The sequence below is a fragment of the Acinonyx jubatus genome, chromosome A1 (genome assembly GCF_027475565.1).
Source record: "Acinonyx jubatus isolate Ajub_Pintada_27869175 chromosome A1, VMU_Ajub_asm_v1.0, whole genome shotgun sequence".
Classification (NCBI taxonomy): Eukaryota; Metazoa; Chordata; class Mammalia; order Carnivora; family Felidae; genus Acinonyx; species Acinonyx jubatus.
In genome coordinates this window covers 150,651,336-150,677,675 of record NC_069380.1, presented here as the reverse complement: position 1 = coordinate 150,677,675, position 26,340 = coordinate 150,651,336, and the positions used below count along the sequence as shown (strand labels likewise).

The following is a 26,340-nucleotide window of genomic DNA, read 5'->3' as shown; positions in this document are numbered from 1 at the left end:
ATCTGTTAAAGAGAACAAAACAATCTCCTAATATCCCTTCCAACTCTGAGATCTTTGACTGCATAAGATAACCGTGTTTGAAACCAAAATTGTGGAGGAAGGAGTATAGAAGGTATTGCCTCACTCTCATATTTTTGGCCCCTGCGTGTCTAAGATTAAGTTGCTGTGTGCCATATTTGTCTCCCGAGTCAATACTTGTCCTTACATCCATACATCTATCCATCCATCCTAATAAAAAGCCCTGAGCCTCTGCTCTGTACTAGCTTTGTTTCTCCAGGTACTTATCAGGTTTGCTTGTGCTGTTTGAAGCTGTAAATAGCCTCACTATAAATGTCATTTCTCAGATACATGGCCACCTAAGCAGACTTGATTGGAGGTGGAATGTGAGTTTTATACTGTTGTTGTTGCTGTTGTTGTTTGGTGGGGGTAGGGAGAGGGATAAACTATACCAGCTTTACAACATAGGTGATTTCTTGCCTGCCACCACAATCTGGATCAAATCAGGGCTTGAAGTTTCTCTAAGATTTAATAATCCAAGGAAGAAAGCCAATTGACCTTACTATTCGGTTAGTAGCCAGACTCTATGAGCTTGGAAGAACTGAAAAATCGAGGCCTCAGGAAGTTCATATTATTCGTTTATAGGCATGTGACAATTCAGTGTTATCAACTAGCTTTGTGTAGGCAACTGCTTTCTCTTCTCTGAGGCGGGACAGTCCTGCTGAATAGCTATCAAGAGACTCCAGCAAATGGGGGGGTGGTGGGGAAGGGAGAAGACACTCTCAGGCAGAAGATGCACTCAGGGCAGAATTTCAGGCAATGCTTCACTCCTCTGGAAGGATCCTGAGCTCAACAAATTGTCGATGACTTATCTTTTACCACACTCCCTGGTGTCTTACAATTTATATAATAAACATTTATGGAATACCTACCATACACCAGTCATTTTATTTTCTTTATCCTTTTTATCTTAATGTATTTTTTTAAAAGTCATACTTGCATATGCTTAAGAAATCAAACAATACTTTAAGACTCATAAAAAATAGCTGGCTCCTGTTTTATTTCTCGTCTCTACAAATTCCTTCTCTCCAGACGCAACTGTGTTAAATTACTTTTAGCTGTTTTTTAAAAAAATATTTGCTTCCATATATCGAAATAACAGCTTTTATCATTATTTTTTGATTTGTCAGGTTTTTTTAAGGTTTATTTTATTTTATTTATTTTGAGAGAGAGAGAGAGAGAGAGGGAGAGAGCGTGCAAGGGGGAGGAGCAGAGGGAGAGGGAAAGAGAGAGAATCCCAAGCAGGCTCCGCACTGTCATTGCAGAGTCTGATGTGGGGCTGGAACTCACAAATTGTAAGATCGTGATCTATGCTGAAATCAACAGCTTAACCAGCTGAGACACCCAGGCACCCCTGATTTGTCAGTTTTAAATATTATTCATTGACTTTTTGCTCTAGAAGATTATGTTTTAGCTTTCTTATATCCTATCACTTCAACACAGAAATATTTCTCCATTCTCATCCTTTCAGTAAAATTATACACTAAAACCTTGGTTTGTGAGCATAAGTTGTTTAGGAAACACGCTTGTAATCCAAAGTACTTGTATATCAAAGCGAATTTCAAGAACCACTGGCTCAGTTGTGATCATGTGACATTCAGCATCACGTACTACTTGTCTTGCAAGACATCACTCACGTGTCGTTAAAATTTATTAGAAATGTTTGCTGGTTTTGTGGAATACAGAATAAGTTACTCATAATCCAAGATTTTATCCTATATGTTTTATTTAAGTCAATATTTGTTTACATTGTTATGATCATATATTATGCATAGCAAACCATATGTTATACTGTATTTCATTGCCTTTCTGATATAGCTTATGTTTTCTTTGAAATAAAAAGTCTCTTTTTAAAAAAATTTTCTCTGTAAATATCACTGATTCATCGCCAATTCTCTGACAGAACTGAAATTCTAATACTTTGAATGACCACTGTATTCACTCTGTGTTAGAAATAGCTCTTCTAGAGATCTGTTCTCCAGCCTTCATCTGCACTGGTTGCTCTATAGACTTGTCCCATAGCTGTCATCCTGAATATTCCACTTACATGTCTGTTACAACTTTTTACTGTGACCCATTTGACTCTAATGCCTTTTCTGAATTTTCTGCTCTTTTATTCTCTTTATGTTTCAGTTTGGATTTTTTTTTTTCAAATGAACTATTTTCTAATTCATTAATCCTTTCTTTTGCTTGTCTAATGTGTTATTATACCCATCTATAGATTTCTTATTTTGAGTTTATTTTTTTATTTTTTCATTCTAAATTTTCAGTGGATTGTTTTTAATATAGACTGTTCTGACAAAATTATTCATCTTGCCATTTATTTTCTTGAATGTTAGTATAGCTATTTTGAAGTCGATATTGATACCTCTGATACCTAGACTACCTGTGGGTCTGTTTCTGTTTTATTTATTTATTTTTTTTGCTCTTTGTTTTGAGTCATTTTTGTCTTTCTTGCATGCCTGGTGATTTTTAAAAAAAAATTTTTTTTTTCAACGTTTATTTATTTTTGGGACAGAGAGAGACAGAGCATGAACGGGGGAAGGGCAGAGAGAGAGGGAGACACAGAATCGGAAACAGGCTCCAGGCTCTGAGCCATCAGCCCAGAGCCCGACGCGGGGCTCGAACTCACAGACCGCGAGATCGTGACCTGGCTGAAGTCGGACGCTTAACCGACTGCGCCACCCAGGCGCCCCAGCATGCCTGGTGATTTTTGACTTAATGCTGGACATTGTAAGTTAAAACTTATAGAGGCTCTGGATGATTTTTATCTTTTTCCAGAGATAATTTTCTCTTCTTTAGCAAGCAGTTAAAGGAGGGATGGATCACCTTGGTACATTTGCAGATAGTCTATTTCCAGTCTGTTCTTGCTTCTAGAGTATTTTCCTTTTGGGGATCTTGGCTAAAAGTCTGGAACTATTTAGCAAGATCTCTTATCCTTGGTGGGCCTTGAACTTTAAGTTTTGTCTTCTTGACACTATGTTCAGTTAAATATTCTGCTTCATTTTTAGCTTCTAACTGCAGGTTTCTGCTTGTTTTCTTTGCTTCTAATCCTGAAAAGTTTAAGAATCTGCAACTACCTTAAAGAGAAAAATTCCAAGGAATGTCAGGTTTACTTCTCCCTGTGGTCCTCTTGTCTTTAGGATATTGGTTCCTCAAGTTTTGGAAGCCTGGGTATCCCTGAACTTGAATTTGTGTCTCCCCAAACCATTGACACTGACAACAAACTCCAGGCCAACCCTTTTTATCAGCTTCAAAACCACACAATACAAATTAACAAATGCTCTGAGGACCATCAATGAATGTCAGGCTTACTTCAATGCATTTTCCTTTCTCTGTGATCTTGGCTCTTCAAATCCTGCCTGCCTTAGTTGTCTTTAATGCTTTAAAAGAACTGTTTTTACCCAGATTTTAATTTGGAAATCCTGACTTTCATGATTTGAATGTTTTTTGTTTTAGTTCTGTAATAATTTATTGCCTTCAATTTTAGGTTTTATTTTTTTCTTTCAGCAATTCCTTGTATTTTGATATTGGATCTGTTAGATGGATCCCTAAATGTTTAACTGCTTTCTCTCTTCTATTTCTATATCTTTTCCCTTGGGCTAATTCAGAGAAGAATCTTTAATCTTATGTCTTGGGGTATGGGATAAGTATGGTTGCTGGTGTTCTGAGAGCCAAGTAGAGGATGGAGTTGAGGGAGAATGTTGTTCCTAAAGTAAACTTCCCCTCAAAGCTCTTGTTGCAACTTGATACCTTTCCCATGCCTTCAGCTGTAACCTATCCTTGGATTCAGAACTTCCCCTAGTTTATCCTCTCCAATGGATGAGAAAGATTTGTCTATAATTTTGTTTGAAGTCCCCCTGTATACCTACCTTCAGAAATACTTGGTGCTGCCAGTTGTCGAGGCTTTCCAAGTGCTGTGGCACGATTAGATCGTAGACTTAGTTTTCAGCTTTCTCTGACAGGTTGAGACACTTCCCTTTTTCCTATTTGCTTTTTAGTTTCTAAAATTATCATGTCATCTCTTGTCTCCTACATTCTTCTCATTCATTTTTATTGTCCTTACGGATTTATACTTAAAAGTGTTTTTTTTTTTCTTTTCTTGTGTGTGTGTCTATGTGTGTTTTAAACTTTAGAGTTTTGGGGAAGGGCCAGAGAATAGGTGTGTTTAATCCACCATACTTAACAGGAAATTTTAGGTTCTTTATATATATCACAACAAATTTCCACAGCATGTATTTATATAAAGAAAATATGGAAGGACCATGGTAAATGATAAAGTTAGAACTAAAACTCTGTTATGAAAGCCTGCATTTTTGAATGCAGTATTTTTGTTGTTGTTTTACTTTGAAATTTTACTTACAAACATGAAGAAATCCAATTCTTTTCAAAACTAAGTGATTCATGAAATAGGAATTTTTGCAACACACCTTTACCTTCTATTTTGTGCAATAAATTTTTATATTTTCAGCACTCTATAATGAATTGTAAATTTTCAAAATCTAATGTAATTTTACTAATCATTTTTTCATTATAGTTTCTATTTTATGCTTGAAATTATGAATACTACACTCTGGAGAAATTATTTTTTAATTGAGACTTTTCTCTAAGTCAAGATTATTCTTCCCAATAGACTATATCCATTTTATTTCATAGAGACTAAAGTTTCTTGTTTAACTCTCATGTTGTGTTTTTGCCTAAAGCCTGAAAACTTCTGGGAACTTTCTTATTTTGTTTTCTTTTGGGCTGCTCCAAAAAGCTGTTCCCTTTTGCTTCCTCTCAACATGTCTTTGACCCTGGAGAGCCTTGGTAAAAATTTCCCGGTGTATTCACCACACAATTAATGATTTACTTTTTCTTGATGATATATGTGAAACAAGTAAGATTTTTTTTCAGAAGACAATTTAGACATTTTGTAACAAGTGTAACATACGTATAATGCCTAGAGAGTTTCTGTAAGAAATCTCCATCTAAAAATCATGCCAGCTTTACTTTCATATTCTTACTAAAGAATGGAAAGGGTCCTGCCTATCGGGCAATTTCACATGAGGAAATAGAGTTATGGTGGGCTGCTATCACTTCTAAACATTTTTGTTTCATGAGAGTTATAAAGGACCATATTTCCCTTTTGAAGCTGTCACCTACTTTCAGGCAAAAACTCTTTGTTTGCACTTTTTTCCCTATTTTCAAGAGGTAGGGCAGTTATATCAGCTAAAAATTTGCAGGAAAAATATCCAGATAATTAGAGAACTAAAACCAATGCGAAAGCATCTGATGTTATATAATATTATTTGAATTGAGAATAGAGTGGGTCCCAAACTATTTCATTGGTCTCTGTGTCTCTTGGCTCTCTGAAACCTCCATATTATTGCTTGTTTGAAATAATCAAAATTACTTTCTTTTGTTAAATGCCTACCAGATTTTTTCACTTGTTTAAAAAATTTCTACTCCTTAGGAACTCTTTCATCCTATTTGATCAGAAACAGTCAATTGCTCTGTATCCTCTTTGAGTGATTTGTATATTCAGTTTATCTGCCTTTCCTTAAAATTTGCACTTAATTTTTATTTACTTATTTATTTATTAAGAGAGAGCAAGCAGGGGAGGGGCAGAGGGAGAGAGGGAGAGAGAACTCCAATAAGGCTCCATGCTTTCAGGGCAGAGCCCAATGCAGACTTGATCTCACCAACTGTGAGAATATAACCTGAGCCGAAATCAAGAGGTTAAGGAAGCTTAACATACTGAGCCACCCAGGTACTTCTTGCACTTCATTTTTTTGTGTGTGTGGTGATCCTTGAACCGTTCCATGGCATTTTTTTCTCTCCCAACTAGATTACAAGCTCTTATTGTAAACAAAGGAGTGCCATCCCGACACATTAAAAAATATGCTCCATAACTGTTGTTCCGCTAAATACAGGAAATACATGCTTGTGTTTTAATTCTGGAGTGTGTGTTCTTTAGTGAAGGAACCGATGCGAGATTTCCATTTCCATGCGGGATCCTGGGTGGTCTGCCATGAGCAAAGAGACAACAGGTGGCTATCATATGGGACTCTTTTTAAATTAGGATAGTGACATGTAGGATATTCTCCCTGTTATCCTACTGGCATACACAGCCCAGAGGAAGATAAAAATTAAATAAAAGGAAACAATTTCAAAATAAAGTGATGAAATTCTAGCTGAGTAAGTGATCAATTAGCAGATAGAAGTAGATTGAAGAATTTCCCAAAACAAGTAAGCAAAGGGAAATCTAGAAACCACAAAAGAATATGTATCTAGATCTATTATAAATCATGGTAACCTCTTCTATAACAAGGGCAGTTTCCAACAGGCAACTCTGGGTAAGAATTTAAAAACTAGTGTTAAAGCCAAGAAGAGAAAAATAAAAGCATAAGCAAGAATAGCTTCAAAATGACTTTGTTTCCAAGCCTTTTAATGATAACAAAATAGTAGCAAAGAGGAACAAATCCCTGAAGGAAGAAAGGTACATGTAAGTATTAAATTTACAAATGTTAGAAAAAGAGAATCACAAATTAATGATGCAGTTTCCCCCCAAGAGAAGCTGAAAAGGAAATTTAAATCATTTTGAGGAAATGACTCTCTCTGATGTTGAAATTACCTTTCTCTTTTAATATATAAACTATGTGGAAATATAAGTTATTGGTTCAAATGTGGGTCCTCTGTACCTTGAATCATGTCTGTCTTCCTTATATCCTATTATTTGGTCTATTATGAAGAAAGTTTGTGTGACCATGTGGTGGCATGCATGTGAGGTCTTGCTGACATTTTAGCCCAGACTGAAGGGCGAGACATCAAAGAACATAGAGAACAGAGAAAAAAATTGAGGAATAGCAACTGATTCAATGTTTAGAATAAGAGATGGGAGATATGGTAGAAGAAGTTGGTTACCAGTATCTCCCACATAGCAGAGGCCAATAAATATTTCAAGTTGGAATGACAAGAATAAATACAATTGTAACATTAAACAAATTTGTCCCCCACCAAAAAAGATAATAAAAATAGCTGCAATGTATCAAATGCTTTACACATGCCAAGCACTGTTCTACATATTTTTATTTCTTTTTTCATTTGTAAAACACCGTTAGAAGCTAAACATTATCCTCAGTTTACCAATGAAGAAACCAAGGCTCAGAGTTGTCAAGTGTCTAGCCCAAGATCTCTTAGCCAGCAGCACTGGAGGGAAGACTGTCTTCCAGACCATCTAACCATAGAATTTGAACTCTCAGATATTATGATAATACCTCTTCTTGAACCAAATATTTATGCTCAGGATGTCCCCAGTGTTGTTTGTAGGATGAACTAAGTTTCAATATAGCACAGTATAACATTTTTGTTTTTGTTTGAATATTAAAATTGCCTGGCAAACATCTTCATTTGGATGTTCTATAGGTCAGAGTCAGCCATTAAATGGTCTTAAACTAGAGCTTCTTGTCTTCCCTGCAAGCTGCTTCTTTCTTCTCCTTCCCCTTCCCCTCTCCCCCTCCCCCTCTTCCTCTCCCCTCCTCCTCTCCCTCCTCCTCCCCTCCCCTCCCCTCCCCCTCCCCCTTCTTCTACTTCTTCTTCCTCTTCCACCTCTTCCGCTTCTTCATCTTCTTCTTCTTCTCCTCTTTCTCCTCCTCCTTTTTCTTTTCCCTCTCTTCCTCCTCCCTCCTCCCCCTCCCCCTCCCCTCCTCCTCCCCCTCCCCCTCCCCTCCTCCTCCTCCTCCCCCTCCTCCTCCCCTCCTTCTTCTTCTTCTTCTTCTTCTTCTTCTTCTTCTTCTTCTTCTTCCTCCTCCTCCTCCTCCTCCTCCTCCTCCTCCTCCTCCCTTATTATATAGTTAATAGCACTATGATCTACCCAGGGACCTGTGAAGAGTTGACCATTTCTTCTTTCACAGCCTCCACAGCCGGTTTAGTCACTAAGTCCTAGGCTCTCACCTTTACAATATCTGTGTGATCTGAACCCTCTTTCTGTTTCACTGCTCATGCCTTTGTCAGGCCCACATTTCTTTCTCTTGTATTATGTCAAGAAGATTTTGATTTGTTTTACTGTCTCCCATCATGGTCATTTCCAATTCACAGTAATGCAGCTGGAGTCATGGCCCCTGTTTAAAACCTCCTTCCCTAAAAAAAGAATTCTCTTTGCTCCCATGACTTCATTCATGATCTATATGCTGATAAATCACAAATTTATATCTCTAGCCCAGATTTTGCTTCATAGTATCCGTATTAATGTTTCCAATTCAATAAGCCATCCACCCAATGCCTTGGACTTTCTCACTCTAATAATTAATAGTTACAAGTTCTCACAGTTCTACTTCCTGAATACCTTTTCTTTCTTTCATTTTTCTGCTTCCAAACTGCCATGGTAATGGTCCAGTCTTCCACTTCTGCAATAGCCTGAGTCACTGAAGCAGCCATGATAATATGCTTCTAACTAGTTGCTCTGTACCCATGGTTTCCCACTTTTAATCCATTCTCCACACATTATATTTCATTAATGACAATACACACTTTTTTTTTTTACATTTGGACTTCTTTGAAATCAGGGTAAGTCTTACAACTGATTTTGCATCTGCAGTTTAATTAGTAGCATTTTTTAAAAATAAGTCACATAAAATGATGATATATTTTATATTCAGTGGTACCTTAGATTTGATGAAATATGATAATAGGAAAAATCATCTTTCTGGATGTTACTATCCTGCACAGGATCTTCAGTGATTTCCCCTTTTAGGGTAAAATGAAACATTCTTAACATGCCTCTGAGGTCCTGCATATCTGACCTTTATTTACCTCTGTAGAATCATTTTGTGCTGATCTCCTCTTAGTTATCTATCCTTGAATCACATTAACTTAGTAAATATTAATTGGCTGACCACTGTGTGCTAGGCACTAGGTTGATATATCAATGAACCCAAAAAACAACACGGCAACTGCTGGTATGGTGCTGACTATGCATTTGAGGACTCTTGGCTTATCCTGATTTATCATGTTATTTCTCGCCACAGAATACTTAGTCCCTCTCTCAGGAAGGGTCCTTCCTCCTCCCCTTACCTTTTGTTCTTCTACCTTTCTAAGCCCTACCTCTTACTCATCCTTCATGGCTTATGTGACAGAGCTCTCCCCCACAGTCATTCTGTTCAATACTCTCATGGTTCCTGCACTTCTTTTCATGGCCCCCACAGCACTTGCTTTCTTGGGATCTGTCTTCCTTTCTGGGCTAATAGGCCCATGAAGACAGAGGCCACATCTCTTTAACTCATGGCTTTCTCCCCAGCTCTTAGTCTAGTGCCTGGGTCATATTAAGACCTCTTTAAATATTTATTGAATGAATAAGCAATGGAATTGGAAACATGTATTCAATTTCAAACCACCCTGAGATATTCTGAATTTCTACTACTTGAATATATTATTAAAACAAAGCACAGCAATAACAAAAATAGAACCATATACATATGGGGTTATGTGAGAAGTTTTAGGTTGACAGGCAAGATGAGAAGAAAATATAATATAAGTTTCAATCTGAGATGCACAGAAGTTGATATTAAATATCATAAATATTTTCTTCCTTAAAGTGCTGTAGTACTCTAGCATCATTATTTTGATTACGCATGAATATACTTACAACATTTGTACAGTAGTTTTTGTGTCTTGACAGATTATATCATATTCTTTCTCTGCTAGTCTTAGAAGCTTCCTTCTCTTTGGTCTATTCTTTGTATTAAAGAGGAGCTGCCTTTGTGAGTCATGGATTTGCTCAGTGGATTATGCTTATGAGCTAGTTGTACATTTAATTCCAAGTGGTGAATTAGCCTAACACTAGACATAGTCTGCTGTTTTGCAAACATGGGTCCGGTTATATGCCCAAGAAAGCAATTAAAATAGAAGCTCACTAGTGTCATTGTACTTTTAAATTAGCGTGTTTTCATTAGTGTTCAAAGCAATTTTTAACTGCTTACCTATTCTTTGCTTTAGATATAAAGTTTCTTCAACTATATGTACTCTAGTTCATTATGTATGTTTCTTGTAATTGCCTCTACATTTATATTAGCATAATCTTCCTCAGTTACCAAAGAAAAATTTGAGAAATAGTGAAGAAAAAAAATCTTACTTTTTTGTAAGAAGAAAAATGTTCCACAATAAGTAGAGAAAGAACCACGATGTTAGGTTTTCTAGTTATTGAATTTTAGCTCTCTTATTTTTAGCAACATTTCCTAAATCCGTGGATGAAAAGGCTATAAAATGTGAAGTATTATTACCATAACCTATAGCAACAAACTACCTCAACATAGGTATAATCAGAAGGAAAATTCTTATAACCACATTCATATTCAAAGATCTTGTGATATAAGCCAACCCCTGTGGGGGTATTATTTTCAAACATAACAGGTTGACATTATATAATTACACACTGCTGGATATTGAAATAGCAAAAAAGGAAAAAGTGCTTATAGTAGTACTCACAGCACACTATTATGAGTATTCACCTTTATCCACACATCTTTAGAAAATTATTTCTAGTTACATATTATAGACTTTAGCAAAGATTTAGTGATTTATTTAATATCAATATTAGGTTTTGACATTAATGTCTTAGCAAGCATAGGGAGGTGTGGTCCTAAGACTCCCTTCCACTCAATTAAGGGGCCTCAAAGTGAACCTCTTCTCCATTATTCTGTCAGTTTGTTAAACAGACATTCACATATGTATGTGTAAATAAATATTCAAAATCCCATTTTTTAAAAGTTTATTTATTTTGAGAGAGACAGAGAGAATGTGAATAGGGGAGGGGCAGAGAGAGAGAGGGAGAATCTCAAGCAGGTTCCACACTGTCAGTTCAGAGTCCTTGTGGGGCTTGAACTCACAAAACTGTGAGATCATGATCTGAACTGAAATCAAGGGTTGGATGCTTAAACGACTGAGTCAACCAGGTGCCCCCACAATCCCATTTAATTATTTTTATAATTTGCAATTCCTCTCTACTTAATTTTTCCCTTTATTGACTTTTCTACTTTTGATGATAATGTTCTTTTCTAAGATAAATTCCTGGTTTTTTTTTTTTGGTCCCCCTTTACTGTCTACTTTTTATTTATGCTGATTGGAGAAGTGATGGGGATTTGTCAGTATTTTTGATTTCTCAGATTTCTTTCTAATTATTCTCAGTGCCACCTTCCTCCCCCTTAATCTCTGGATTTTAACCACCTTATACGTTTCTCCCTTTCATATGTCAGGTTTCTCATATTTCCATTCTCTTCAGTTAACATGAGCTTTTTGGTCAGTGTGATGCACTGTGAAATGTGGTTTCACAAATATTTAGGCTCCAAATACTGTCAAATCTTGGAACTCTGCCTAGTCTCTCTCTCAAATTGGTCAGCTTACTATCTTACATCTCTTCTTTCTACTCTGTTATGTAAGTACAATCTGTTGGTTCCTTTTGGATTTCTCCTCTCTGGTCTTCTTTTCTAGAATGGAATGCATATAATTGTAGGGTGTATAATTTCATATTTAATATTCTCAGCTATTTTTTTTCAAAAGTGACCTACCTATGGTAAATTAGAGAAGATAAGAGAGACAGAGAGGTAAAATATGAGACTGAAACACAAGTATAATATATTTTGGGGATAGCATTAATAGACAGACCATACAAGTATAGTCACTATTTAAAAATAAATGCTAGTAGAGCCACAAACTAGTAGTATAAATAGTAGTCTAGAGAGTAGTATGCTTCCTTCCTCAACAACAAAAATCGACCAGTCAACCAACCATGCCATAACAGAGTAGGCTTGTCCTAATTAACAAGCTCAGATTTAAGTGGGTACATGCTCAATAAAAGTGAACCAAGACCCTTCATGTGGTTATAAGAGGCCTAAAGGGGTCTTGGAGTTTACTAAGTTAGCTTCGGTCACTGACTCTGTCCTCTCTCCTTAAATCTCTTGCTCTTTCTTTCTATTGGCACAAGGCAAGGATCTAGATGCTAGGATGCAAGATGGAGGTCGTTTAAATACCACTTCTTCAACCCCCTACTCTTCACCCATGCAGGGACTGAGTAATAACTACAACAGGTTTTCAGTAAACATTTATGGATAGAAATGATAACTTACAAAAGAAATTCAGTTAGCCTAGTTTGTTCATCTGTTTGCTTGCTTTTAATAAATTGTACCTGGAGAATCCATATTAAAGGCACCCTAAAACTTCTGTAGGTGTCATCTTGAGGTATGCACTTACAATCATGATCTTTCAACTGAAATAAATTTGGAAAATCTCGTTACCACTATAAATCTAGAAATCAGTATAAATAGGCATCAAATAAAATCCAAATGCAAATTCTCTGGAAATATAGTGTGATTATTCTGCTTTATCTCCCATAAAATCTGCTCTTCACACCCTTTATGGCCTCTTTGGGGTGTTGCTGTTTATGAATAAAAATATTACTTTAACAACAAAACAAATTTCTTTGCTCTAATTAGGCAAAATGAAAGCCTTCTGTTACAATTTATATTATTAAAATTTTGACATTTTCTAATGTCATAAAACAAGTTTTATTTTTAACAAAGTCTTATATTGGAAAAGTGCTTTGAGGAGATTTCCAAGTTCTAGTGAAGCTTAAGTTTTTGTAATTATTTGATACCAAAAATTATGGTGTAATAAAATAATTTTGGTAGTCCTTTTTTCCATTTTAAATAGTAATTGACCTCTAGAATTATATGCACCAGAGTAATGTTACTAGTGATTAAAATGTAAAAAGATAATAATTATTAAAAGCTTCATGCATAATAGAACTCATCATTTCTGGGCAACAGAGTCTTTAGGGTAGAACAGTTAAGTAGGATTTGCCTATATCAAAACTACTTGGAAGGATTCTTTAATCTGGACCTTTATTTATGAACCCTACAAAATTGTTGAAAATGACCAAACTATATAACTGTATTTAAAACAACGAACTATAAAAGGCTTTCTTCCATCGTTTATGTTTTTTTAAATATATCTGTATCTATATAACTTATAGCATATGACAAGATATATCTTTTTCTTGCATCAGGACCTTTATTAAAGCTTTTGAAATATGCAATTACAAACACTCAAAATTGATCTTAAAAAAAGTCTTTTTTGGAAATTTTGTTTTTCCCAAAATGTTTCCTATTTAATTTTCTTTTTTTAATATGTATAATTTTTTTTAGTGTTTATTTTTTTTTTTTTGAGAGAGAGAGAGAGAGAGAGACAGAATACGAATGGGGGAGGGGCAGAGAGAGAAGGAGACACAGAATCCGAAGCAACTGTAGGCTCTAAGCTGTCAGCATAGAGCCAGATGCGAGGCTCAAACCCATGGGCCATGAGGTCATGACCTAAGCCGAAGTTGGATGCTCAACTGACTGAGCCACCCAGATGCCCTCTTTTTTTTTTTTTTTTTAAAGATTTTATTTTTAAGTAATCTCTACACCCAACATTGGGCTCTGGGCTCGTTGGGCTCAAATTCACAGCTCTGAGATTAAGAGTTGCCAGCTAGCCACCTCATCCTATTTAACTTTCTAAAAGGAGTGGCTATTTTATGCTGCAACTGCCTTGTTCTATTCAAAGCATTCCAGGCCTGTGTTTATTCTGCAAATATTTCTAAGCACCTGTGGTGAGTAGGCATTGCGCTAGATACTATGGATATACTAGTGAATTAGATGGCTGGCCATCCCAGCCCTAGGGGTTCTTACATGCTAGTGGAGAGTACGAATAAACAAAAAGGTAATTGCCATATAATAGAGAGCTGGGATTGGGGTAAATTGAGAATGCTATGGGAACATGTAAGAAGGGCATGTAGTTTAGTCTTCATGGGTCCAGGAGAAGAGGCAGTAAAGTTGAACCCTGAAGAGTGAGTGGGACTCAGCTAGATCAGGTGGAGAGGAAGAATGAAAAGACTCTTCCAGGAAGATGAAATAAGAGGTACTCTCTTGAACGGATTAGGTTTTTTTTACATAAATACTTTTTGTACACTGGTGATGGGAATCTTGTTTTAAATTACTCTTAGCTGGGAAAAGTCACTATTTGCTTTGTGTAAGCAGGTGCTAAAAGAAATATCTTCCTATGGAGATGAGTGAAACCTTTTCATGGTTGACTATCCCCCCTAGTAACAGCAACTAGCTGGACTACTTACTTGCATATAGTACAATGAATGCAAACTTGCCTGTTTGACCTCGCTCTTACCTATTTAACAGGTCTACTCATTAAGAAGCTGCACAAAGTAAAAGAATACTTGAAAAGAATACGGCTGTTAATACTTGCAATGTGTTTGGCTGTGTGTAACAACAAATAAATCCGTTCTGAATTGTTAAACAATAATTGGTTGCCAATTATATAACTGGCAAGTCAGGAGTAAGGCAGCCTTTTGTCATACAGTTGCTGGTGTTGAGTCACTGAGGACCCAGCTTCTTTCTGCCTGTGTGTTCGGCCATACATGGCATGAGCTTCATCTTATTCCTGTTTCTCCCTTGTGGTGACCATCAGGTCCATCAGAGCCATATGATTTCTTGTTGACATTGAACAGAAGAAGGTGAAATCCTCTGCCTCAAGTATGGAATCAAGTTGTTTCTTTTAGTCTGACATAGTTAAAGACATATCCTACCCTGGACCAAAAACTGAGACCAAAACACAATGTTTTGTTTGCTCAGGGGAGAAGTATACTTAAAGCAGTGAGGAATCAAGATATCCTCCCCTGAGTCATGGAGAGGAGGCATGGATACCCAAGAAAAATCATCTTTTTGCTAGGAAGGAGGAGGGGAGAAAGGCTGTGGGATAGAGAAACAGCAGTGTGTCCAACCACGTTGTTTGCTACTCCTTCATATTTGTTTAATTCAAATTCGGCCTCCTGACCAGAGAAAAAAATACTTCCATATCATTGGGAAAAAAGGTCATAATTCTAATGGATTCTAACTCTTTGAACCATGTGTAGCTTGGTAATTAGGGGGCGATGAAGTAAATGTTGAGTTGTGGAGACCACTGTTTTATCTTTCCTTTCCTTTGCTTCCTGAATTGTACTTTTGAATTTCTATATTGGTTTTTGTGGTCCACGTTTACCATAGAGTAGAAAGAAATTGCAGGCATTTATTTTGCTGTAAAAGTATTTTTAGATGTTTTGTGGGCTCTGTATCAATTACTGTATAACATAGAGTTAGGAAGGAATGTGCAAAATATATTTAGCAACCTTTGATAATATTTTAAGAGCATTTGATTCTGACACATGCTATATAATTTATAGAGATGCAGGTTACATCATTATAAGGTTACATATTGGGAAGTCTAAAAAAAAATCCTTAACAAAAATACCTTCTTGAAACACAGACTGAGGAATGTTGCCTCAAAGGAAAAATATGCAATGATTGCTCAGGTTTTTGTTTTTCTTTTCTCTTAATTTTCTTTTTGAATATCTTATGCAAGTGTAGTTTTGTTCCTTCTCATCGTGACAAATAGGTCCCCAAACTTGAAGAAATTTATGTCACTTGAATGATTGACCCTTATTTTTTATTCAGGACTATTCTTTCCCTCTGGCTACACAGGGTGGAGTGATGTACTTGCCAGAGGCTGGACTAAGATAAACATATTCTCCCATGGAAGTAGAAGAGAGCAACTACATATGCAAACACAAAAGGTTTCCGTTTGCAAGTTGGTTCAGGGCGACCTTTGATGGACAGAAGGGAGCATAAAATTAATAGTTTAACTATAAGAAAAATAATGATTTCCACCTAATATTTGCATAGTGACACATTTTTCAGAGTGCTTTTGTAAACATTAACTCACATGATGAAGTGGCTCTGTGATAAGAGAAGGATGGTAGTGTTATAACCATTTTGCAGGTTAGGAAATCAATATATATGAAGGTTAAATGAATGGCCCACGATCTGAAGAAGAATGGGGTTGAGAAATTCAAACTTGTTTTTCCTCTCAGTGTATGTTTCTGTGTGTGTGTATGCTCTAGTAAAACATTTTACTTCCCCCTTAAAGTAAGAGAACAAAACAAAGTACAAAGAAAAAAGAGAGCTGAACAACAACCACAAAACCCGCTATATTAAACATTCGTAATGATCAATTTCTGGAGAACACACATTTGCTGCATTAGGAACTCTTGCAAGGTAGATGTTGTGAATTGTAGTTGAATGACTTAAAATACTTTAAAAAATACCCTTTGAAATACAGTATTTCCATTTTTGCTCTTCATTTTCCTATCAGACAGAGGTCTCACACCCCCAGTTCAATGTCTCTCAAGTGCATTTCTTCCTCTTAATGCTTTTATCCTCTTCCTCCCCCTCCTCCAAATCTAAACTCATCCCTCTTATGAGGATGTTTGGGCCTGAAATTACTTGTGAAGCCTCCACTTAAAGCCTAGAGACCCTTAATGGGCCCTCTTACATTATTTATAGTGTAACTGTTTAGGGAAGTACGTGAAGGGGAAGGATTTTTGTTGCGAGTCTTTGAAATCATGTATAGTATATCATATGCTGGTTACCCATTCCTAGGAATGACCCAGATACAATCTTAAGGATTTGGTGATTGGCACATAGTTGGCCTTCAATAAACAGCCATAGGTAACTGTGGAATTTGCTGCTGGAGTCACTGTGTTGTGTGATTTCATGCTTTCTGAATACAAAATAGATTTTTGCGTAAGGTATGCTTTTTGACAGCTGCTGATAACATCTGAGAGACAATTTAATTCGTCTACAACTTCAGCAGCAGCAGCAGCAGCAGCAACAAAAAAAAAAGCCAATAGTCTCCATCACTACTGCTTCTTTGATGAATATCAATAAATATGGATGAAACACCTGAAGGAGCACACAAATTCATAGTTAGCAAATTTGCCAAGTATGCATACAATGGGTGTACTGCATGATTATGTTTGTTGAAAATAAGAAAGAGAGACACATAAATAGGGCTAGTGAGAATGAAGAGTCAGTGACAGCATCGCATAAGGCTCATAAAGTATCTTTTATCTTGGGTAGTTTAAAGCATTTGAAAATGTCCTCATGACACCCTCTGCTACTAGTAGATGGTAAAGAAATATCAACTCCATTTAAATGAAAAAAGGATGTTGAAATGGGAGTTGAAAAGTTAAGCAAATTGCTTAGTGCCTTGGTCTCAGAAACGGTGGCTGAATCTATCTGTGGCAAGTATATTGTGTCATTTGCCCCTAAGCAATCTTTTTCTAGCTCTGTATAAATTATCTACCTGGCAAAAAGAAGACTGAAGCTGGGAGCAAAAATATACTTCTGTGGGTGTAATTGTATTCGTGGCCAAATAGAATTTGGACTTCTTCCATCAGCAGGAGTGCCTGGTGGTAGTACTAACTTTAAAACCCTGAATTGTCAACAAACAGAAGGAGCCTAGTTGAACAGGATTAGAGAGGAAGAAATGAAGAGATGGGATAAATACACACACACATCCAAGGATTTAACCTGAAACTTCCTTGAGGAAGATGAATTTGTGGGAGGGATCCTTTACTCTGGGGCAGATCTCATTTCTTTCTCTCTACTTCCTCAACTACGATTCTAGTCCCCCTTTGCTCCTTGCTTTTCCCAGAAGTCCCACAGTCAGAACCAGAACAACAAGGATCTGGGGCAGGTTTCTTCCTGGTGAGGAGTAGCCGTACTGACAATATTCCTTCTTCCTGCTGAGGACACTGAGCATTTTCCTGAAGCACCTCACTGGGTCATAGTTGCCTCTCCTCTTTTACTTCTCTCACATCTTTCTTACTTACACACCACCTCCAAGCACACCAGTCCTTGCTCTTGCTCAGACAAACAGGGTGTGTTCCTGCCTCAGCCTTTGCACTTCCCATTTCCTCTACCTGGAATGTTCTTTTTAGTCGAATAATAGCTTCGTCATATGCCTTCTCTGGCCCCTCAGTGTAGATTTAGAGTGACAAATTATACTGTTTTGCCTGAGACTGAAGATTCTTAAGGCATTCTTAGTTTTAAAACTCAGTCCCATGCAAACTATGATGCTTTGGTCACCCTATTTAAACCGCAGCTTCTTCTATCTGGTTTCCCTCTTTTATTGTTTTTCTTAGCGTTTATCGCCACCTAATACATTATACACTTTACCTATTTATCTTGTTTACTACCAATTGGTTTGCTTCCTCCCCCAGAGCTCTCTCCAAGAGGCCAAGGATTTTTTAAATTTGTTTTTATCACTGTTGTATCCCCGGTGTCCAGCATAGTTCAGAATAGGTACTCAGTAACTGGTTTTGAATGAATAAGTAAATGAATGAGCAAAAACTTTAGAAAGTGTTTGTCATATACAAAGAAACTATGTCAGAGATGTATTTCCTGAAGTGAATTATTTGAATCCATAAAGTCTTGGTCAAATGTAGTTTGATTCTCAAAATAAATGCATTATTTCCTCATGAGTGATACATTTCTTAGGAAATGTAAATAATGTCTTTGTTCATAATTTAAAATCAAACTATTACTTAATTCATTTTTAAACTAAATTTTTGCAAAAATAGACTATTGGTAGAATTTAGTGTTACACCCAAATATATTGGTGGATTATTTGTGTTGGTTTAGGACAACTGATTTTAATCTTTTGGAATGTACTTGTAGTGGAAATTCAGTTAGTTTTAACTCATATAAATCTCTTATTCACCCCCATGAAAACTTAGGCATATGCTTGGTTAACAAACCTAACATTTCTCTTACTATCCAGTTATCATTGACTGAATGAATGGAGGTTGACTTCAACAGGCAAATGTACAGAAAACCAAATTAATTATTATCTGTCTTCACCAGACAGGAAATCAGAAACGATGAGCTGCCATATATGTAGGGTGGCACTCTTAGGTGTCTGACATTTACTGACCTTGGGACCTCACCTGGAAAGCCTGGCCAAGTTGTCCCATTATTGTATGGAACATTGTTGACAACTTGGGTTGTCACTCACATTTCCATGTTAGTGACATGCCATGGGGAGAACACTGCATCTGGGGACAGAAGCCCTGTGTCTTCATCCCTTCTCATTATTTAATTTTGTGTGTGGCCTTGCATGATCTCTTAACCTCTAAGAACCTGCATCCCATAATCCAGAAATGTGTATGATAAAGGTCCATCCATTTTAGTGGATTGATGCAAGCTTGAAATAGGAATAGAGATGCTTTGAAAATCATTAGGTGCTGTGTAACCATGTAAGGTAAGGTAAAGTGAGGAGAGGTGAGGTGTTTCCTGGGTGCATATGTTGGAGGTGATTGAGCAGCCACTGCCAGATGGGGCTGAGTTTGGTTTTTATTCATATCTATTTTCCACCTCACAGGTGAAGGTTTTTCTCTCACCAGTCATATCCAGAGAGCATCAGGAATGGAGCCTGTGTTCTTTTCCATTCAGATCTAAGAGTCACTTAGATTTTATTCTCAAAGTACATGGTTAAGGAACTATTCTAGTGGCTTCTTACCAGTTTTAACCAAGTCAGCTTTATGGAAGCAGACTACTCACTGAGAGTAGGGTTTTGTTCTCTCCTTTAAAATGGGAATCAGGGGTGCTTGACTGGCTCAGTCAATGAAGTATGTGACTCTTGACCTGGGGATTGTGAGTTCAAGCTCTGCATTGGGTGTAGAGCTTACTTAAAAACCAAAAACAAAAAAACTTAAAATAGGCATAAGTCCTCCATTTTCAAACTAGATTTTATCTTGGGAAATTGATTATTAGCTACAAAGATTCCAAATAACATAGTGGTTCAAACAGACTCTGGAGCCAGGCTGCTTATGATCAATCCCATCTCTGCCATTCACCGAATACTTGGCATTGAACAAGTGACTTATTCCACATGTGTCTCCATCTCCCTTACCTCACAGAGTATCTGAGAATCAAGAGTAAATAATGGAAAGTGTTGAGAACAGCTCCTCATGTGCAGCAAGTGCCATGTAATTGTTACTGTGTTATTATACATATACATATAACATATATGGGGCTATATATATATACATGTAACATACCATTATTATGATAATCTAACTGACTCCTCACTCAAATGGGGTGGCTTGGTCCTTACTCTAGACTTGGCTTCTCTCTCGTATTCTTTTTTTAAGGATCTGCTAAGAGCACATTGATTATAGTACATTTCCCTTCCATGAACTTTAGGGCACTTAATACAAATTATGTATTATCTCTAAGGGTAGGGATATTCCCTCCTGCCAGTCTATTCTTTCCTCTGCAAAAATCCACCATGGACTTCAGGTATAATTTTTAGATTGTTACAACATGCAGAACAGGACAATCACAGTTCTTACCAATTACTGTGCCATCGAAGGGAGATTGCTCTGCTCATAGGAAGCCCTCTGTTGAGGGAAAAGCTATATCTGGTTTCTCACCCATATCTTGCAATGATGGAATTGCCTGTCTTGTCTTTAGGTCAGGGTGGTTGACCCGAGGAAGGACAACTGGCTCAGTGCAGCTGGTCCAGTGAATGGCCTATGAGGTGACTTTCATGAAAGTTCTGTTGAAACATGGATAATTATTTAGGCCAACTCAGATGTTGTATTTAGGTGCATCTTACTGAAGATATATGGAGAGAGTAGGAGTTATTGTATTAGCAGCAGTAGGGCTGAGTGAGCTGAAGTAAGCAATTGTCACTTAGACAGTAGGCTATGAGCAAGCAGAAATCACACATCATAAGCGGCGGCAAAAGACATAGTATAGCACAGAGTGAGATAGTTGGCTTGGTAGTAGCAAGAGCAGAAGAAGCAGAGGTTGGAAACATACATCTGTACCCATACAAGTGGGTAACAGAAAGAAATTGACAAAATCCTTCTGTTGAAGGGGTGATAGGCTAACTATCTCCCATATCTAGTTTGAGTCCTTCAATTTTTGAATGGTTCCAAATTCCAGCGGTCCATTCTATGGTTGTTACTGGATTTTCTGGAGATTATGTGAGTGTGCATGCTTAAAATATATAATTATTATTTGAAGTAAGCTGAATGAAGTTCTGTTCTTTACCAGCCAAAAAAATGTAAGGATCACTCCAGATACTTACTAGTATTTCCTTTTAAAAAAAAATTATGTTTATTTTTGAGACAGAGAGAGACAGAGCATGAATGGGGGAGGGTCAGAGAGAGAAAGGGAGACAGAATCTGAAACAGACTCCAGCCTCTGAGCTGTCAGCATAGAGCCCGACGTGGGGCTCGAACTCACAGACCACTAGATCATGACCTGAGCCAAGGTTGGATGCTTAACCGACTGAGCCACCCAGGCGCCCCTTTCCTTCTTTTTTTAATAGAAGGAAATAATAATGAACTTTACGATCCTTGGTGGCATTTATCATTACAGGTCTATCTTAAAATGATATGTAAATATATTAACTTTACTCAAGAAATGTTTTTGAATAGGTAAATAAAAAATAACCATTGTTAATTCCCCCCCTTTTTTGTTGAGATATATTTATCATCCCCTCCCAAAAAAGGTAGAATAAAAAGTAAAATAAAATTTAATGTAAAAAAAAGTAAAATAAAATGTTAAGTGTTCAGTTTGATGAGCCTAATAATTGGATTCACATGTATAAACATCACTACAATCGAGATTAAAAAACAATTCTGTCATCTCCAAAAGAGCTCTACGCCCCCTTCTAGTCACTCTTCCAACCCTCCAGAGGTGGCCACTTTCTGATATTTGTCACCATGGATCATCTATTCTTGGATTTCAGATAAAAGGAATTACACAATAGATATTCTGTGTGTCCTGTTTCATTTGCTTAGCATAGGATTTTTGAGATTCATGCATGTTGTATGTGTTTCAGAGGTCGTTCTTTTAAATTACTGAATAGTATTCCATTGTATGAATATAAAATAATTAGTTTATTATTTCCCCTGTTGATGGATATTAGGACTACGTCCCAGTTTTTGGCTATAAATATTTCTGTGTAAGTCTTTTTGTAGACATTTGTTTTAATTTCTTGAGTAAGTACCTAGGAGTTATGACAGTATAGATGTATGTTTAATTAGTAGCTGTCGACTCATTTTGCAAGGTGGTTGTACCATTTATACTCCTATGAGCAAAGTATAAGAGTTCTAGTTACTCCATATACTCACCAACATTTTGCATTGTCATTTAAAATTTTTTTGATTATTTTAATGTGTTTGGAGTGATAACCTTATTGTGGTTTTAATTTGAATTTCTCTAAAAATTAATAATGTTAAGCCATTTTAAGCTTATTTATTTATTTTGAGAGAGACAGAGAGAGTGCCAGCAGGGGAAAGGCAGAGAGGGAGGGAGAAAGAAAGAATCCCAAGCAGGCTCTGCACTGGCAACAAACACCTGACATGGGAATCAAACTCATGAAACTGTGAGATCATGACCTGAGCTCAAATCAAGAGTCAGACATTCAACCACGTGAGCCACCCAGGCATCCTATGTTAAGCCCTTAAAAAAAAAAACAACTTTTTTATTGACCTTTCGCAAATCCTCTATGAATTGTTTACATCTTTTGCCCATTTTTATTAGGTTACTTGTGGTTTTACTGTTTATTTACAAGAGTTTTTACATAACTTGAGTCATTTTTCAGATATGTGTAGTGTGTGTGTGTGTGTGTGTGTGTGTATAAAATTTATTTATTTTCTGAGCCATTGCCTTACCTATTCATTTTCTTAATGGTGTTTTCCTGATGAGCAGACATTTTTAATTCTGACGCTGTGAGCTTCCTCAAAAAATTTTTAGGACATTTTATGAACCAGAGTAACCAGTTTTAGACATCTCTGATAAAGTATTTCAGGATACCACAGGGAAATCAGATTTCCTGAAAATACTTTTTTTTTCCCCCCCAGAAAGATCAGTAGTTCGGGATCAAGAATATGAATTGTCTATGTGATGTCTATACTTTCTGATGATCGTGACTCTAATAGTCAGTGGTGGTTGTTACAAAATTAACTAGGTTTTCTATTTAAAATTTGGAGCACATCAAGTCATTGCCATCTTGAAGTGAACCATTTACTTTCTCAATTAAATGACTATCTTCCATATTTGAATTTTTACCTATTGGGTTCTAAAGTACGAGAAGTGTTTGGTTTTAATATATATGTGCAAAGCCAAGTTTCTCTGACATATTGGCCTGTGGCTTACTTGCATTCACAGTAACATCATTGCTCAGAGGTGGCTTTGGGTATGCATCCTAAGAAACTGAGGAAGTAGCTTTCTCTATTTAGGACACTTTAAAACTCAGCTTTCCTAGGGGTGCCCGGGTGGCTCAGTCAGTTGAGCAAATGACTTTGACTCAGGTCATCATCTTGCACTCCCTGAGTCTGAGCCCTGCGTTGAGCTCTATGCTGACAGCTCAGAGCCTGGAGCCTGCTGTGGAATCTGTGTGTCCCTTTCCCTCTGCTTTTCCCTGCTTGTGTGCTCTCCCTCTCAAAAATAGATAAATATTAAAAAAAATTTAAAAAGTTGGATTTCCTGAAGATGTCTTATCTTTTACAAAACGTTTGACAGATACAGATCCCACACTGGTCAAAAGCAGGGAATTTGGAAGCCAGTGGGTCTGAATCTCAGTTTTACTGTTCACTAGCTGTGTGATCTTTTGTAAATTACTCATACTTTCTGTGTCTCAGTGTTTTTTGTAAAGTAGGGATAAGAGCACTATCTCATAATGTTGTGAGAGATGAATGAACTGATATACATAAAACACTTAGGACAGTGCTTGGCACATAGAGAGTACTCTGTATTAGTTGTTATTGCTGTGATTATTATTATTCTACTCCACAAGAACTTGCAGGAATGCCTGACTTTGCTTACTAGTTTCACAAATAATAATAATAGTAATAGCAACAACAACACGTCATGTATTAATTTGGCTGTTTCCACATTGCAGATATACTCTCTGATGCCAGCCTTCTTCCACTCAGAATACTTTCTCTAGTCTCAGATGGCAGCCCACCCTCAGGCTACTAACAGTAGCCTCCACACCTTCTGTTTGATACTATACACGAGCACAGGTGCTTCTCTTAGTTTTCTAGAATCTGCCAGAGACCTGGTTGTTAGTTTTATCGAAATGAACCGAAGGTTCCTGGGTGACGCAAGGGAAGAACAACAGAGATGATAACTTGATGTTTATACTAGGGGAATTCTGGATTCCAGTAAAAACAACAAAAGGTCAAAACAAAACAAAACAAAACAAACAACAACAACCAAAACACAACACCCCACAGCCTACTCCTGCAATAAAATGAGGAGAGTTAGGAAGACCTACAAACTCCAAATAAAATATAAGTTGGGGGAAGAACATATGAAATCAGAACAGCATGGGCTGCCAAATGGTGTAGGGTGGCAGGTGCTGTGGGAAAGAACTGGGAGTGAGATTTTATAGCAGAAGCAGAACACAGAAAATAACAGCAAATACTCACCCCCAAAAGGAAGGAGCCCTGCCTGAGTGAGACCTGCTGTGGGCATCAGGGCTAGGAGAAGCAGGGAGAACAGATGTGTACAGCTGTACTGCAAGACACTAGAGAAAGTACCTGGCACAGTAACAACACAGGACAGATCCCCTGAGCTAAAGAAACTGGGAAAGCAATCTTTACCTCTCTTCTCCCGTTCACTAGGTTCTTTTGGTCATAGGGAAGCCAGGAAAAAAGAAACTCGTTCAATTATGAATAAAAAAGTGAAAATGTTACAGCCACACAGAGAAGTCATAAGGAAAGACAGAAAAGTCAGAGCTTAGCAGTGGAATAAAAACACCATCACAATTACAAGAAAATTGCAGGGGCGCCTGGGTGGCTCAGTCAGTTAGGCTCCCGACTTCAGCTCAGGTCATGATCTCATGGTTTGTGAGTTCGAGCCCCACATCGGGCTCTGTGCTGACAGCTTGGAGCCTGGAGCCTTCTTCAGATTCTGCGTTCTCCCTCTCTCGCTGTCCCTCTCCCACTCACGCCCTGTCTCTCTCTCTCAAAACTGAATAAATGGTTTAAAAAAAAAAAGAAGAAAATTGGAAACAATGTTCTTCTAAGGAAAAGTGATATGCATATAAAGCAATCCCATCTATAAAAAAATCACAAAATAGAAATAAAGGAACTTAGAGAAAAGATGGCCAGGCAATAATAGGAAGACGAAACTGGGAATTGACAGAATTCAGGAAAGAAACTGGAGAAACAGATACAATTATTTCAGAAATGCAAACTAAATTACAAAAAGCAAAGAGACACTAAATGTCTTGAAAACGTAAGGGTATGGGGAAGAAAAGAAAAAAGAAAAAGCGAAAAATAAAAAGCTAGGGAGGAAAATGGTAGAGAAGATGAGGAAGATGTACAAACATATAACTAGTTTTTGAGAAAGGAAAACAAAAAATGTAACATAACACATATTTAAAATTACAGTTCATGGGAACATCCCTAATATCACACAAAATTTGAATCTACAGATTGAAAGAACATATCATATACCTCCAGAAAACTAATCAACAATGATTAATATTAAGACTTGAGATAAACTGATAAAATTTTTGGACTTTAAAGAATAAAAAATAATCCTCTGGGTAACTAGGTGAGAAGTCCAAGTAACTTATGAGGAAAAAAAAACAAGTTACACCAGACTTTTCAATAGCAATATTTAATGCTGACAGAACATTGTAGAGCTTGGTACTCCAGAAATAAAGTGGGAGCCAAGGAATATACATCTAGCCAAACTCTCCTTCACATGTAGAAGTTTCAGATAAAAAGTATAGAGCAAATAAAAACTTGCAGGTGTACTTTTCCAACCAGGAAGCAGTCAGTGGCAGAAGGACCATCAGTAAGTAATACATAGATATAAATATAGTAGCAAGAATAGAACAAACATATAGGGGGATAAGGGTGACCTAATAGTGTACAAATGCCGTATGCCTTGATGATGTAAGAAGTGAACACCTGAGGAAAAATGGGAGAAGGAAGACAGATGGTAGAAAGTAGAATAAACTCAATCGTGCTCTGTAAGTCATAACTGGAGGTAAAGTGATATCATTTAAAGGTAGCAAATCAGGAAGTAGAATTGCAAGCAGATATATAAGGTTTTGAAAATAAGCATTATGAAAAAGAATTGTTGACTTGGATGATGAGAAAAAGGAAGGTAGGGGGAAGAAGAGTTTAGGAAAAATAGAAAAATCAGTCAAACTGTTATCCCTTAAAATATTAGTATGACTAGCTGTTACAGTTTAATAAAGAAAACATAGGAATGTGTCCAAATTCATTAATGAAGTAGGTATAGCATGGATACCAAAACTACTAAAGTTGCACAAGACAAAAAAAAAAAAACAAACCCAGAGAACAATATCAATTCTAGATATTGATGCAACTCTATTCAATAC

The 26,340-nt window shown here is 36.9% G+C and overlaps 1 long non-coding RNA gene across 1 annotated transcript in view; it reads left to right on the top strand.

The window, feature by feature from the left end:
• The first annotated feature begins 347 nt into the window (after positions 1 to 347).
• LOC113603402 (uncharacterized) overlaps positions 348 to 26,340 on the top strand; it is a 171,079-nt gene continuing 145,086 nt past the window's right edge. The window contains exon 1 of the long non-coding RNA XR_003424981.2: positions 348 to 383. This is a non-coding gene — a long non-coding RNA (uncharacterized LOC113603402). The remainder of the gene's footprint in view (positions 384 to 26,340) is intronic.